Here is a 15,982-nt window from a genome sequence, read left to right on the forward strand (position 1 = left end):
CAACCAAGTACTCCTGGGCACCAGATTTCATTGAAGTGTAAAACCAATTTGCGATTTCTGGGCCAATCAGTTTTTCAGATATGTCTTCCAAAAGAACATATCTGGATACTTTTCAAAACTGCAAAATCCACCGAATATTTTTAAGCCCTCCAAATCAAAAACATATTGTCTATTTACAGGAGTCAAACCGAAACAAAGAACAGCAGCAGCACCACAAAATCCCCTAGCATAAGAATAAGCACAAGACATTTTATACGAAAAGAACTTTTCAAGTGAGAGAGGGATCAGATAGGTACCCCCCCCAAAAAAAAAGTCTTACCACCTAACCCATTGATTTATTTATAGGATTTGTACTATAGTGTTTTCCATTTTCAAAGACTGTTACCAATATTATCGAAAGCATTACCTACACGTGAAAATTCCACTGTTGGAGCTGTTCTATTATCAGAAGCTACTGTACCTGTGCACATAATTCCCACCCCCCCCATAAGTGGGATTAACTAATCCTCAACATCCCGCGAATTAGGTACAACAGATAAAGTTTCATACTATTGAAGTAGAAAGAGTAAAAACAGAGAATCCTCTACCCTTTTTAAAAAGGGCATGTAGGAGGGCTGAGGAGGAGGAAGGCAGCCAATTTCTCTTTTGAAAAAAAAAAAAACTGATAAAAACAACTCACCAAATTTCAGCCAGAACAGATTCTGGAGACCAAATTATAAACTGATTATATTAATGATTTGTAATGGAAATGACGCCAGAGCCTTAGTTACAAATGTTCAAATGTTTGTGCTCCCAAAATAAAAAAGTAAACAGTGAGCTCAAAGTCAAAAGACTATTTTGAGCAATTACGCAGAATTTGTACAAAGCACGCTGAAAAAAAAAATACATGGGCATGAGAGGTGAGACACTCCCAACTTACAATTCACAGGTTTACAGGGAGGAACCCTTCCCAATTTAACATCCTGGATGTGGTGACTGAAGCTCCGGCCATTAAAGGTAGAGGAATATGCCTTCACGTGTGGGAATCACAAATGTGGACAGGCAACCAGTGCCAAAGAAGTCTTTTTTTAAAATGCCTTGGCTTTAATAGCTTGCAAATGAAGAGGGTGGTATTGTAATGACCACTGACGTCACGGATGTTGTAATGTTGCCACTGTAACATAACACTGCTACAATAAGCTCAAATAAATATGCCGGAAAGACATGCCTTGCTGTAAGGCAACAGGCCACTCCGTCACTAAGAGGCGACCAAAGTGTGCCATACCTGACAAAATCTGGTTTCTGCAGTCATTTCCCGATCCAACTCAGGACCCTACTGCACAAAAGTGTGTACTGCACTGCATTCTTGGAGACAGGCTCCAATTTTTACAGTAGGGGTGCTGAAAGCCACTGAACAAAACTGTAAACTCTCTATATGATGGAAACCACTTCAAGCCAGGGGGTGCTGCTGCACCCCTAACACTGCTAGTTCCAGCACCTTTGCCTAAGTGGCGTACCCAGTACCCATGTCCACCACAGAGCAACGACTGGCATGAGGGGTTAAAGAGAGTCCAACAGCCTCCAATGAAGGAGTAAGAATGTGCTCCAACTTTTCGTCCATGGCCTTTTTTTTTTTTCCCAACTCTGTTTCCCAAGCCAGGTGGGCTTGCTGGGGGGAGGTCTACACTTAAAAACACTGGATCGGCGCAGCTGCACCACTACAGCATTAAGTAAAGACACTCCTACGTTGATGGGAGAGTTTCTCCTGTCTGCATAGTTCATCCACCTCCCTCAGAGGCAGTCGCTATGTCAGCAAGAGAAGCTCTCCCGTCAACACAGCGTTGTCTGCTGTGGGGGAGAGGGGGAAAGAGACTAGGTCGGTATAACTACTTTGCTGAGGGTGTGGGTTTTTCACATCCCTGAGCAACGTAGTTATAGAGATATAGGGCTAGGGCAGTGGTTCCCAACCTTGTTCCGCCGCTTGTGCAGGGAAAGCCCCTGGCGGGCCGGGCCGGTTTGTTTACCTGCCGCGTCCACAGGTTCGGCCGCTCGCGGCTCCCAGTGGCCGTGGTTCGTGGCTAAAGATCAGAATAATAGTTTCTCAATCTAGAGGCACATGCTAACCACCAAGCCACGACGCTTCGTTGTGTGGTTAATATTATAGATTGAAATGGGATGATGGTAAATTGTAAGCATGGAGTAATACAAGCCACCACCTGGTAGATACTTGATAAGGGCTTAAATAAAATACATTAGAGAAGTGGGAGAAAGACTGTAGAATTAAATAAAGAACTCACTAAATCTTGCTCACCTTGTTCACTTGAGTAGCCCTGTTGAAGCCAAGAATGATTTTGCCCAAGAACAAAACATAGGAGGATCAGAACCTGTTACTTATTATCCTAAAATGGAGAGACATGTTTTCCTACTAGACCACTTGCAATATTATTATATATAGCAGTAGTTTTCAACCTGTGGTCCACGGACCACCGGGGGTCCACAGACTATGTCTAAGATTTCCAAAGGGGTCCGCTCCTCCATTTGAAAATTTTTAAGGGCCCACAAATGAGAAAAAGGTTGAAAACCGCTGATATATAGAGTAGTGGAGAGTGGGGTGGGCAAGGCCAAAAGTATGCAAACAAAACATGTTCTCACAGTTCTCCTGAGATCATTAATGCCAGCAGATAATAGTTTAAAGAGAACAACTCTGACAAATCTTTGAAGTCTTCAGTACAGCATTCCAACAGCTCATGCTAATGAGATTTGTTCAAAAACTTTTCCAAAATGCCTTCATTTATTTTATTAATCTTCCTGATCAAATGGCTTCAGAAAAATCACAGTTCTACCCATTTCTAGACTAAACTCCTTACGAAACTAGGTATAGATTTAAATTAGTATTTTGTTGTCACAGGAGTGTACTGAGTCTGAGTTTGTCCGTCCCACAACATGCAGATGTAACATAGCTTCTGTAACTATAGATTATAGAGATTCAGATAAACACTCTGAATTCCGCAGCATCTTTCATCTGAGGATCTCAAGTGCTTTACAGTTACTAAATCTCACAATACGTCTAATGACATCAAGCAGGAGGTTGGTACACCCCATTTTAGGGATGGGCACACAAACCAGTCAAATTACTTCACCAAAGTCGTACAGTGAGCTAGCAGCAAATTTGAGACTAAAATCCAGGAGTACTAAATGCAAGTTTCCTGTGCTAACCACTAAAACGCACTGTTTTCCGACTTCTCACATTAAGCAGTATAGTGTATATAGGCACCAATCCCAAAAGTGGCCATCCTAGCACTGTGTATGTAAAAGAGAATCACTGGGAGGCTTTGTCATGTAATGATCAGAGCAAAATCACTGGGAATCAGGACTCCTGGTTTCTATTTTCAGCTCTGCCACTGGATTTTCAGCCTGACCGTAGTCATTTGACTTCTCTGCTTACTCATCGGTATACTCCTCGGTTTACTCATTTATAAATTGGTATGTACTAATACACTTATTCACTCACTCTCTCTCTCTCACACATACATGCACCCAGGGGTATTGTATCATTGCTGTTTCATAGTGAGATCCTTGAGTGAAAGAAGCTAAGCACTAAAGGGAAGAATTACTCTTATAAATTCTAATATTTTTACTATCATAGCCATCACTGGCCCCTATTGTTCTGTGCATAGGTCTCTCCCTGGCTGTGCAGCAGGTGGGAGCAGTCACTTCCATAACAGCCTATCCCCTTCCTACATTCCCACTGGGGGACTGGGGAGCCCCACACAGGAAAGGGGAGAGCCAGGTCCATGACTGTACTCGGCACATCATGTCCCCAAACCTGTAGCAACAAGGAGCAACCTTCTCAAAGTTAGCATATTTTGAGGCTGTCTTAAGTTTTGCATAGAGCCCTGATTATGGGAGCTCTGCAGACAGCTGCCAGCAGGGGAAACCAGAAGCGGGATGTATGGAAGTGTCACTGTGCCATGCCTTTGTTACATATTCGGTCAGGGAGTGGCTCTTCCCTGACCAAACAGGCTGGTGGGAACTCTAAGAGAGAAATCTCTGGCGTCCTACATGGGTTATTTTCCATAAAGAAAAATGGTGTGGCCTATTTTATCATCCAGTGGAGAGAAAAACCTTTTGGCTCATCTTTATGTCACACTTAAGGGGACAGAAAAAAGGTAGAGTGGCATTTACTTGTTCTGCCCTGTAGAGAAAAAATATAAGAGCACGAACTGAGCTCAGACCCAAAGATTAATTTGTTGATTGTCTCACTGGATCCTGAATTACGAGCAGCTACAGTTTTGTTATCAATATTTAATCACCATTTAACTCTGCCATGCATTAAGAGTTGAAATTTTAAACTAAGTGTAACTTTGCAAAATCCTTTTGTGTTGATTTTTTCTCGTTAGGGGTTTTCTAAAGGATATTATCTCTTCTATCTTGAAAGTCTGCATGTACCTTTTGTTATCAATAATGTACAACTTTAGTAACATGTTTTTGTACTTTCCAATTTTGCAGCATGCAAGCTATCCCTGACTTACAATGCCCACTGAATTTGTTTGATTACCAAAAATGCCTTTATGTAACATTTAAACAAATGACTACTGCAGGAAAACTAACATTATTGAGCATATTTCTCTATAAATACATTTCCCTCCTCCCCTTATGGAAAAAAAATCAATATTTTAATTCTGATTCTCACTTTGAAGAAAACTGACTCTGGTTTGTAAAGCAATTTAATTAGACATTATGATTAACAATCTTAAATAACGGAGAATACAAACATCTGAATGCTGAAGGTTTAACCATCAAAACCCCTTACTATGTTTATTCAGTTATTTTTGTCACTGTGCATTCTTCAGAGCTCACACAAAAAAAATACTTGGAGCTAAAAAATCTACTGCATCACCCTTGTCCTCTCATCCGACTTTGTATGCCTGAGACCAGATTTCCATGCAGTTCTGGGAAGCAAAGGACCATACAACTGTTGCTAAAGAAGGGAAGAGCATTGCATTGTGAATGCACTGAGCCACTTTATCTACTAACACAGAAGATGGGATTCACCTGAAATTCAGTAATCACGCAGTTGAGCTCAATTTCAAATCAACCAAACCCTTAACCCTTCTTATTTCAGTGGCACCACTCTAATTAGGACTCCATTACCATTTCCATTATGAACTCCTTTTACCATGGTTTATTATCTTTGCAGTGTCAATTCCCACCACGCTGAAACTCGATCTGCAACTTCTCAGCCCAGGGTGTCAATTGTTTTGTATTTATTTTATATTTTGTAAAAAGAGAGACCAGTTTTGCCGTCACTGAAATCACCATGTAAAGTCATGCCATTGGCGTCAATGGGAGCAGGACAGGATCCATAATTGGCCATGGAAACAAGTCTTGGCATTTCAGAACAACTCTGCATTCTATTAAATTGCGTGTTCTGCCGTGCATTTTGGAAACATCACCTTCTCATGATCGGTCCACCACTGCAGCGAGCTGGCCCCTGGATTGGGAATAGGTTGACACCAGCCATTGCTGCAGGGGCCGCATGCATGGAGGACCACATATGTGCAAGCTGCCATGTGGCCTAGCTGGCGCAGGCACACCCTGGTCATTGTCAGGGAAAACACGGACACTTTCGCAATAAGGTCTATCAGGGCCTGAAAGCTGACTAACGGTAGGAACGCTCTCGCCCGGGTCGAGTCGAGCACGGCCCCAATGAATTCTATCCTTTGAACTGGAACTAACATGGACTTTTTGTGGTTGACCAGTAGTCCCAAGGAGCAGCACATGGCTTGTAGTACAGGAATGTTGTGTTGGACCTGAGCCTTCTAGTTGCCTTTGACCAGCCAACTGTCAAGGTATCAGTAAATCTGCATACCCTGACGCTTGAGGTAGGCCGTAACTACCTCCATGCACTTGGTAAATACCCTTGGTGCTGTAGCCAGGCCAAACTGAAAGACTGCAAACTGGTAGTGGGCCGAACTAACCGTAAAACGGAGAAAGCGTCTGTGTCCTGGGAAGATCTCTATGTGAAAGTATGCGTCTTTCAGGTAGAGGACAGAATACCAGTCTCCCGGATCCAGGGAGGGGATAATGGAGGCCAGAGAGACCATGAGAAACTTTAGCTTCCTTAGGTAGCTATTGAGGTCTAAAAGGTCCAGGATGGGACGCAGCCCATCCTTGGCTTTTGGGATCAGAAAATATCAAGAACAGAAACCTTTGTTCCGGTAAGGAGGCGGGACCTCCTCCACACTCTCCAGCTGTAAGAGCCCCTGAACCTCCTGTTCGAGAAGAGAAGGGTCCCTGAAGCTGATGAAGGCTCGCCTCTGTGTCCAGGCTTCCAGGCAAGGAACAGGGTGGGTTGCATCATTCGACATGAGCTGAAGCCCAATTTCCTGACAGGGGAGATGAGCTGCCCAGCGCGGGTCTTAGCTCGCCCCCAGCCCTGTCCTTCCCCTGGCGGGGAGTAGGAGACCATCCTCCACCGTCTTTCAACTTCTTGGCCAGGGCCATGGATGGGGATCAGTGCCAGCTTGTCGGCGCATGGCACTACACACTGATGCAGTGGTGCTGGGTGCCGAGTCGGACCTTTGCTCTGGGACCAGAGCGAGCGCCGACTCCATCAGGAGCGCTCGGAGTCTGAACTCAAGCTCTTAGTCCTAGGTTTAAAGGACTTGCAAATTTGACACTTATCACTTATGTGCCCTTCACCAAGGCACCTGAGACAGCTACTATGTGGATCGCTCACTGGCATGGGCCATTTAGAGTGATCGGAGGGCTTAAAGCCTGGGGACCAGGGCATGCCCCGTCCCCTGGCTAAGTCACCGATGGGACTAACAAAACTCTAAACTACTGCTAAGGGCTAACTAACTCAACTACTAACTAGGTACACTAACTTTACAAGAACTTTAGTTCGTACAAACGAAGCCTAAGCAATGCTAGTAAGAGCAGCGAACGGTCCGTGCACCGTCACTGGCAGCAAGAAGGAACTGAGGGTGGGGGGAGCCGGCCCATGTGGGGGCTACTCCAGAGGACACCAGAGCCACTCCCCTGCGGATACTGCTGAGGGAAAAACTTCCGGCACTGGTGCATGTGGCGAGCACACACACCTAATGTGGAACAGACATGAGCAAGCACTCGAAGAAGTGGTAGATTCTCCAAGATGTCTTCAAATCAAGTCTAGATGCTTTTCTGGAAGATGTGTAACAAGCTGTGCTGTAGTCAAAACACAAGTTACTGGGCTTAATACCTGGGGGGAACTGGATTAAATGTAATGATCTGTTAGGAGGTCAGACTAGATCATCTAATGGTCCCTTCTGGCCTTATACATTACGATTCTGACTCATCGAAGCTACTTAGTATTACATGATGCATGCAAGAGGACAAGCCCAAGCATGTGTTGTATCATGGCTACCGTAATACAAAGTATCCTTGCTTTTGCAGAGATGTAGGTCAGAAACTTCAAGTTAGTTTAAAACATTGTTTTGTACTGTAAATAGTATTCCTAAACTCATGTATATCATGTAATAGGATGTCCACATATTGCAGCATAAGCTCTTCTTTACAAGCATACGGTAAAGCATGAGGGGCTCTGATGTATCCCAGTGTGCAAAGTTTTTCGTTATGCATCAGGCCAATTTAAATCAAACCAAAAGGAGAAACAAAACAGCTATATGCCTTGGACTGTGATCTTATCAGGGCAGGGTCTGTCCCTTCTCGAATGTCTGAAAAATACCTAAGACATCCGAGGCACCCCTTAAGCAAACAATAATAATATCCACATTCCAAGGAAAGGCATACCGTGTTGCTGACATAAACCACAGGAACAGCCATAGATTGCAATATTCACTTGAACTCCATGAATTTCATCCTGTCTGAATAGTTTTTTTTTTTTTTTTTTTGGCAACAAAGAGCTAAAGAACCCATTATCCATAAATCTATTTTAAGTTGAAACAGAAGAGAATGCGTTGATTTTTTTCCTAAACATGTTTTTTTAAAAAATAAATAAATAAAAATAGCTCTAATTCTTTGATATATTTAATCATTCTGTAAAATTCTAAATTTAAAATGAAATCATCATTTTATATTCAAAGAAGGTCAAGAGAACAGCACTGACATCACAGTGAACGGCAGCCACTGCTTAACGGTTACATCAGTGTCGCTTGTTGCTATGGTGCTTAACCGACTATTAATTTCTGAAAGAAGGTGATTATAAAGCAGCCATATGAACCTCAGTCAGATGACACCACTTCAATACCAAACACTGACATGCGTTACTCCTGTCTTCTGCAAGTTAATTTTATGAATCACTACTTTTGTGATGTTAATATTCCTTTCTAACTTTAAACTTACAAAAGTCAACAAAAAGAAAGGCAAGGAGTTAAGGTAGAAGTGAAGGATTTTCATATTTTTTTAAAAAAAGAATGCTTTCAGGGAGCTGATTTGTTTTGTTTTCTTTTAGATATGCCCCAAAAGACGAAAAAGCATGCATTTTAACTGTTACAAGGATAAGTAGTAGTAACTAGATTAAGAGCCAAATTCTGCTCTTACGCTGCTGTGTTAGCCCAAATCAAAGCAGCCATAATGCCAATTTGACCATCCCTTGGGATTCATCTTATATAATGGAGTCTTCAGCTGGCTAGCAGACAGCAGCATCTCTGACACCACTCAATGCGCGAGGAGTGGGGCATCTTTGAGAGAGAGGGTATGACATGATCCCCAGCTGCAGGGAGAGCCAGTTGGATAATAGACAGCCAACATAAATTAGAGAAGACTGCTCTCATTTAGACTGAGGACAAGATTGGTGGCCAAATGGCCCCAGGTGTGAGCCAAAAGGGCCACCTTTGTGCTTCTTTCCCTAAGTTTCAAAAGAGGGTCTAACTCATTGGTTTAGTTGGGAGATGAACACGGTTTAAGTTAGGGAAGAATATGGTTAGAAAAGTTTGTTAGAGCCCAATCCTACAGTCCTTACTCACGCAAGCATTCCCATTTAAATCCAGGGGCTACTTCCGCAAGTAAGGAATATGCCTGGGTTTTGCAGGATTGGGCCCATATATAGGCAGGTCAGTCTATACAAACTAAGTGCAAAATGGTATTTGTATTTACCTACTTTCGTTGCTTCTGCAAAGCAATCTTCAGTTTCAGCCACCCAAAAAGGTCACTCTTCTTACCCTGGAGACAAAGAGGATACCACAATGTCATTGGCAGATCAGTGCTAGCGACAACATCTGAAGCATTTTCATTGTTACCACATTAGCAAGTACAAACATAAATAAAACAACAAATGAATTCAATTGTGTTTAATGGTGAATGACTTTCAGAGAGAGTTAATAAAAACAATAAAGTCACAGGACTGCTGCTTATCAGTACCAGCCAGCGTGAGGCTCTTCGGTTCAACAAGAACAATGTGGTGTTTGGGGGGAGGGAAGGGGGGGAGAGGAAAAAAATCCCTGAAGATGAGACACCTTTGTTCTCTACCATAAACTTTCTTAATCTTGATGTCTATCAATTTAGTTTCACTTTGAATAATATATGACTCACGTCCTTTGTTTCAGAACCCAGACTTGCTTGAATAGGTCTCTGCTTAGTTAATTTGTGTGTGTGTGTGTGTGTGTGTGTGTGTGTGTGTGTTTGTAACCCCTGTAATTCTATTTATGTTCTCTCTGTCGTCCTTCCCCCGCCCCCTTTCCAAAAGATACAGTCCTGGAGGAGATGCATCTGTCATGCTTAATTCAGAAAGTAGTTTACTGGTATTTGGGGTGTTCAGGTCCTCTTTTTACACAAAGTGCACAGGGTTAATAAGAAAAATGGGTGTCAGTAAAAAATAGAGTAGAAAGGAAGAACAGCAAGTGTGTTACAACCTATATCGCTGCATCTTGTGTACTCTCTCTTATGCAAAACACTATGTAATCCTTTAAGAAACATGACAATCTGCCACTTTCTGTTCACGTAATTGGGATCAACATATGGTAGAAGAGAAAAGAAAAACATTTGTTTATTAATTTAGATCAAGTTACTAACAGTGTTTAGAATTAATTCCATGTCAATTGACCAAAAGCATTAATAAAATAAAACTATAACATAATTTAACTGAAATGTTGATCTTCTAAACAGTGTGCAGAAGTACACGTAATATCTAATGTTAATTCATTAGAGGCAGACAAATATGCAAGCATTTGCTGATATAGACAATGTAACATGAAACAGAAACTCAACGAAATTTTGGTGTGTGAAATAATAAGGCTGCATAAAACTTTGTTTCACAAAATTCACACGATAAAGGTGGGGTCCTTTGGGAGTGTTTGTGAAACTGATCAACTGACAGAGTATGCCATTTCCAGGATCTGGTGCAGCTTTTTGCCATCCATTTCACTCAGGGGTGGGGTAGGGGAGCCTTTCAGAAGGAAATTCATTTATTTACCATTGATTCTGCAAACACAGACAATTTTCACAATTACATGTCACCTTTACACCACTGAAAAATGACATTTTTAGCAAGACAAAAATGGTTAAAATCAAGATGAAAATGGAAAGTACTGTATTTTGATTTTTTGCTCATTTGCAAAAATTAGATGATTTTTTTAAACACCTCTAATGAGAAGTTTTACATAGTTCTCATAATAAAATATTGGAGACTAAGGTCCAAGATCTATAAGTGCTTGCAAGCAGTCCCACTGGCTTCAGTGGGATTACTTGGGTAAGTAAAGATTTTCTTGATTGAGGCCTGAAAAGACAGGCACAATATTAAAAGCACAATAGGTAGGTCTCACCTTCAAACATCAAAACCTTGCAAGTAAAATACATGAACTCTGACATACTATTTACTGTTAGAGTCACAGCAATAAAGGTTTTTACTCCACTTTGGTGGAAATATGATCTTGATCAGGTCCTTTAAATCTATTTTCATGTTTATCAGTTCTGTTGTATCTATTTTCTGGATGTTTCAGGCAAACCTGTGGTACTGCACTTTGCAACACAGAATAGATTGGCAGGATACAAGTAGACCATTTTAAAATTGAACTTAAAAAAAAAAAAACAAATACCTGAAAATGACTACTTCAAATAAAGTTGTTTCTTGGTAATGTCTCAAATCCCATACAACATTTGCCCATTTTTCTAAACACCTGTGGAGCATATTCGATACACATGCTACAAAAAAAACCCCAAACAACCCCAAACTAGTGTTTGCTCAAGGGAGGCAAGCATGGTTTAGCAACTTGAACACAGGGCTGGAATCAAAGATGATTATTTCAGTTCTATTAGGGAATCACTCACTGACTGGGTATGTGATCTTGGGCTTAGGTCAACATTTTCCAAAAAACACAAGTTTGAGCTGCCTGAGAACCCCAAAACTTTGACATGTAAATGATGGCCCCTACCCTGCAAACATTTATACATGTGAGTAACTTTATGTATGCAGAAAGAAAAGGAGGACTTGTGGCACCTTAGAGACTAACCAATTTATTTGAGCATAAGCTTTCGTGAGCTACAGCTCACTTCATCGGATGCATCACGATGTAGCTGTAGCTCACGAAAGCTTATGCTCAAATAAATTCGTTAGTCTCTAAGGTGCCACAAGTACTCCTTTTCTTTTTGCGAATACAGACTAACACGGCTGTTACTCTGAAACCTGTCTTTATGTATGCAGGTAGTCTCATTGACTTTAATGGCACTGCAGACATGAGTAAAGTTACTAACAAGTGTAAGTATTTGCAGGATTGGGATTTTAGTAGACATGATTGAAATGTTTGGCTTTAACCACTCTGTGTCTCAAGTTTATCCAACGGTGAGATGGGGATAATGCAGGAAATGCCTATCTTTGCAATGCACTTGGAGATCTTTGGCTAAAAGACATTTTTACTGTAATTTGTTAAAGCAGGACTGTTTGGGGGAGCAGACTGCATTTTTTTTTTAAAATGACAGTGCTGGCAATGATTCTAAATGGATTAAGAGCCTGATCCAATGCATACTGACGTCAGTGGAAAGCCTTTCATTGATTTCAGTGGGACTTGGATCAGGTCCTGACTAGTCACACTGGCCCTGAGTCTGCTCTCACTGAAGACACAATAAGCTTTGCCATTGAGCTCTCAGTAGGATGGCACCCTAGTAGCTTGATCCTACAACCTTTACTCCCGCGGGTAGTTTCTTCAGGGGGACTAATCGTATCCGAAAGAGCGAGTTGTGTGAGTGCTGTAGGATGGGGCCCTAACTGTGAGTGATGATTGTAAAGCTATATTCAATCAGTAATATAAATCAGACAATGAAATCGGGGGACCTGGGGAGGAAGATTATACTAATTAAACAGTAGTATCGTATAGTACTAGAGCATGTGTGGCATTGTACAGAAGCCAAAGTGTGATGAACACAGGCCCACCTCCCACACACACTGGCTCCCTTGAGTAACTTTACAAAGGTGAGTAGTATCTCAATGAGACTTCTCACTTGCAGAATGTTGCTCACGGGCATAAGTGTTTGCAGGATTGGGGCCAACATCCCTGCCTTGAAGAGCCTACAAGGGATAAATATGATTAGAAACCAAAACCTCTGGGGAAAAACTCCATTTCAATACCTAGAAAGCAGACTCTCTCTCTCTTTTTTTTTTTTATAGACAGTTTCAGAAATTTGATTTAGTATTTATTGATGGACTGATTTTTGTTAGCGACAACTTTAGTTTCACACCTGAATATATTAACTGAACATTTCTGTTTTAATTGTTTACTGCAAGGCTTCCTAGAAGCCCCGAAATATAAAAACCTCAGAACCACAATTAGAATTTTTTATTTTTTTTTAAATTGTGAGATCCAATAATGGAATAACAGACTATTTTTTCCTTCAAATCTAACCAAGTTATAGTTAAGTCTAGACAACCAGGCTGACATTTGCTTTCATTATATATTATCTTTGTGATTTTATTTTGTTTTGGAGTGTGTGGGGGAGCTTAGTTCGAAAAAAAGTAAGGGCTGCAAAGAAGCCAAAAATGAATTAATGTACTTTTATCTGCTATTTTGTTTATAGTTCAACTTTCTTTTTAATTTAGAGAATCTGATGTGCATAATGATTCTGCTAAACAATGACTAGTAGAGAGGTGCTCATAGGCCTTCATCAGAACCAGAGTTGAAGTTTGAGAATCTAAAAAATTTTAAAAACTGAATAACTTAAAGACTACCATACACAAGTGCTTCCACAATAGTTATCAGGATGATGATTTTTTTATTGTGCGATATATATTGACTGTCATGAGATACTGTAGGCGCCATATTCTGACCCAGGTGTCATTATTACCTATTTGGAAAGTGAAATGTAGGTGGAAATCCAAAGGTGTAAGGCAGGGTGTTTTTATTTCACCTGGTCTTTGAAGAAGGGTAGATGGATTGTGCCACAGGTAAATGTACAGTGTTTGTATTTGCTGATGTGCTGATGGTTGGTGGAAGAAGTGAGCTGCTCGTATTGCACTTTGATTTTTAATAATTTGCTGGCTGCTCAAAGCCCACATACGGGCACTTTTTATTTATTCTAAGTTGAAATAAAATAAATATCATGAGGATAAAGCTAAGCCCTGAAAATCTCCTCCATTTAAAATATTATTATTAAATTTCATTTCTATCACAATGCTGGAAAAGAAACACTCAGTTTTGGCCAACATCCCTAATCGCAGTTCATTTAAATTTTTTTTTTTTAATCAACTATCATATACAAGTACAGCTAACAGGCAAGTACAGTACACATTGCTTACAGTACAAAATTTGAACTATGGTCATAAGTCTAGCATGTTTCACTGATAGACTGGTTATTTGACTCATATAAATTACTTAGCATAAAAGAGAGCTACTAGCCCTTGTTGGATTCTTCTGACTTAAAGACCATAACATGTTCCCAGAAAGTATCAAACCTGTCAAACGTCCAATCAAATGATAAGAGAACATCTTACAGAATGTTAAGAGAGCAAAATAATCAAATCTTACAGTGCATTTTAGCCTTGCAACGTCTTCACGGTTTCTTAAAATGACTTTCCATACATTAGTTAATGCCAGTCTTAACCATTTTGAGGCTGTGTTATAATTCTCATCTTGAAACTTGACCTCACATATAATGGAAGTAGTAATATGAAAGATTCCTCCCCAATCACTGTGGAGCAGCCACTGAATCTGTAATCTTAAAGTGTTACTCTGGCACCATTTAAAGACGAAAAAAAGTGTTACTTTCAGTACCCACAACCGTGAAGTCTACCTTTCAAAACTACACATTTAGGGAATTCTGAACACACTTCCACAACCCACTAGTGCGTAGTGCACTCCTTTTGCGACTTGTGTGCTATTATTTTATTTACTCATTTTTGGTTTAACAGAAACTAACCTTCTAGTTTTCTTGGCTTCAAACATAATATACATATCCCCATTTGACAAATGCTCCATTGCATGATATTTTACTCTTCGCAGTGCCCATTCTTTTGAACCGTCTGTGCTAGTATCTTTCAGATTCTTGTGAACTTAAATTTTGAATCTCTTTTCATGTGAGACAGATAGCACTAGTCTAAACTGTTCTCCCTCCCTCTCTCTCTCTCTCACGAAAAAGTCTTCAGCCTGCCAAAAAACCAGCAATGCAGAAGCCTGCCCATCTTTACAGGGGAAAAAAAGCTACTCTCTCTTACCTTATAACAAAGTGATATCCTTGGTCATGGTCATGTGAAAATATTTTTGAGGTATCCTTTAACAGCCTTTAAATATTGAAGCCTAAAAACAATATTTGCTGTTTTACCTTTGAAGCTTTAACAAAAGCTTTGTTTTAGCATTTACCTTAGTGTGCTATAAGAGTTAATAATCAAATCCATCCCAACCCCCACAAATGTTAAACAAAAAGATAAAAGAAATGCAAATAGCTATTGTCATGGAAAGTTAAAGTACCTGTCTGTATTTTTAAGTGAAAACTATTATCTCTATCAATCAAAATTTAAGAATACAATAGCGCTAATCACACAAGGTGCTTTGACTGAGGTACTTTTCCTCATAAAAAGTTTTGTTTTTTTTAAACCAGAGTATAAAAGTAATATACTTACAATTAGATATGGTATTTGTAATTTTGTTATTGAAAACCCTCACCAGTCTTATTGTTAACAAATGCTTATGAGTCTATAGGCTGATTTGCACCCAAGAAGACCAAAGTCCCTACATATTTTAATAAGATTGATGAAATTTTATTCAGATGCTCACACTTTCCAACATGTGGTGGAACAGCACACTCTTCTGTTTGAGACGAGTTACTCAAATGAAGGAAATAGTTAATTGGTAACCAAAACTGCTACTGGCCTTGATACACATTTTCCACATTTCTCCAAACACTCTATGTATTACAACACTCTGCTTTGAAGATGTGCCCTTTGTCATTTTTTTCTGTGTTTTTGGTATAAATTCTCTCTCATTTGACTCTGAAAAGGAAGCTGAATTTCTATTGCTATTAAAGCATGAATTGTATATACAGTAGAATGTACTGTAAAAGCACACTGCACGGATTTTCTAGAAAGTCATTTTTAAAAGTAATTTGTTCAGACTGAGTCAGAAACTGAGCTGTAGAGTTAATAAGTACGAGAGCAAGTGACAGTAATTACATCTATATTAAAAGAGCTGGAGATTAAAATGCCTATAGTAAACAGTTAACCTAGAGTGCCATTATGCAAACTCTGTTCTCATGGAGGGATGTCTCCCACACTGAGCAGCAATAGGACTGTCATTTTTTCCCCCCGCAATATCAGGTTCCCTACTCTATAGTCCTGGTACTCTGCATCATGGCTAACATCTCTAGTGTGCTATTAATATCAATGAAGAGACTATTCAATTTCCACAAAGAAAAACCTTCCTATTACAGCACAGACATTCTGGTGAGGACCCTTGCTTGGGAGACAATAAAGACAAGAGTTTCTTGCTGCTTTTACAGTTCTGTGTTGCACATTGTTTGAAAGCTTTCGGCAAACAATGGAAGCATTATCTTCAGGATAGTTACAAAACAGGATTTGTTA

The 15,982-nt window shown here is 40.2% G+C and overlaps 1 protein-coding gene across 49 annotated transcripts in view; it reads right to left on the reverse strand.

Moving 5' to 3' along the window:
• The window catches only part of FOXP1 (forkhead box P1), a 499,998-nt gene that overhangs the window by 276,932 nt on the left and 207,084 nt on the right, over positions 1 to 15,982 (reverse strand). For 27 of the 49 annotated variants that reach the window (XM_043551444.1, XM_043551437.1, XM_043551475.1 and 24 more), the window contains one exon: positions 9,079 to 9,144. The gene's annotated coding sequence lies outside the window, so the exon portion shown is untranslated. The remainder of the gene's footprint in view (positions 1 to 9,078; positions 9,145 to 15,982) is intronic. The other 22 variants (XM_043551448.1, XM_043551455.1, XM_043551471.1 and 19 more) reach the window with 1 other exon arrangement.

This window comes from Chelonia mydas, chromosome 7 (genome assembly GCF_015237465.2).
Source record: "Chelonia mydas isolate rCheMyd1 chromosome 7, rCheMyd1.pri.v2, whole genome shotgun sequence".
Lineage (NCBI taxonomy): Eukaryota > Metazoa > Chordata > Testudines > Cheloniidae > Chelonia > Chelonia mydas.